Genomic DNA, 1,125 nt, shown 5'->3' with positions numbered 1-1,125 from the left:
AAAACACCACTTAGAACAGAAGAGGGATCACCTGCTCATTCTGCTAAAAGCATTCAGCTCGGTTTGTCTGTGGTGACATGGGCCAACTGTGCAGAATGTTGGTTACATCTTATTCCAAGTAAAATTCAATAAATGATTATTTTGTGTTTGAGGCTTACTTAACCCTACCAGACCGCTGTACCGATTTTTCGGTAATTTCCACACAAAGGTGGAATATTGGCGCTAGATGAAAGGTAGACCTATTTTCTACAATGTCTCCAAGTTCCATCTTATTCTAACCACTTGTTTGCATGTAACTAACATTTTTCTATATCATGTTGGTTTTTTCTCTTTAATGCTCAGGAGCCCAGGTACAGGGGACAGTTAGGTTCAGGGCCTCAGGTCTGGTAGACCTAATTAAACTTTCTCGTATAGTTTGAGTCTTGGCTCTGAATCCTTTCTTAGCCAGAACGCAAGGAAGGAGGTTGTTGAACCAAGATCTGGTCTGACTCCACCAGTGTAACACCCGGTGCCCTTCTCACCGCTGCCAACAATTCTAGCTGGCCAGAGTGGCTCAGTGGTTGGGCATCGACCTATGAAGCTGGAGGTCATGGTTCGATTCCTGGACAGGGTATATGCCCAGATTGTGGTCTCAATCCCTGGTAGGGAGCATGCAGGAGGCAGCTGATCCATGATTCTCTGTCATTCTCAACATTGATGTTTCTCTCTCTCCTTTCCTCTCTGAAATCAATAAAAATATATATTTTAAAAAGTAATAAAACATTAGTTGAAAGATATCTCTTCCCACCCAGGAGTATGATTTAAAAAAAAAAAGATCCTGGGAGGCAGAAATCACAGGATGGTAGCTCCGAAAGAGGCCTTAAAATTATATCTTGAGTCCAATCATCTCATTTTACCGCTGAGACCGGGCCTTGGAAGAGATTAAGCAGTAGCTCCCCGTTCCCTCCCCAAAGGGTACAAGCCGGCTCTTCAGACTTGTGTTCATTTACCAAATAAATGACATTCCCAAGGATCTAAACTAAAAGGGAAAAAACCCAGCCCGTGCCCGCCAACCTAACCCTTAGCCTCCTACACCTGGTCCCGGGGCAATGCCCCCACAAAGGAAATTCACCGCGGTCATCGCGC

General features: G+C 44.5%; 1 protein-coding gene across 1 annotated transcript in view; it reads right to left on the bottom strand.

Annotated features, from left to right (window-relative positions):
- Positions 1–1,125, bottom strand: part of GTF2H5 (general transcription factor IIH subunit 5) — an 11,937-nt gene that overhangs the window by 10,524 nt on the left and 288 nt on the right. The gene's annotated exons all lie outside the window — the stretch shown is intronic.

This window comes from Myotis davidii, unplaced genomic scaffold (assembly GCF_000327345.1).
Source record: "Myotis davidii unplaced genomic scaffold, ASM32734v1 scaffold1494, whole genome shotgun sequence".
Classification (NCBI taxonomy): domain Eukaryota; kingdom Metazoa; phylum Chordata; class Mammalia; order Chiroptera; family Vespertilionidae; genus Myotis; species Myotis davidii.
The sequence above is the reverse complement of the archived record's forward strand: the minus strand, read 5'-3'. Positions and strand labels throughout refer to the sequence as shown.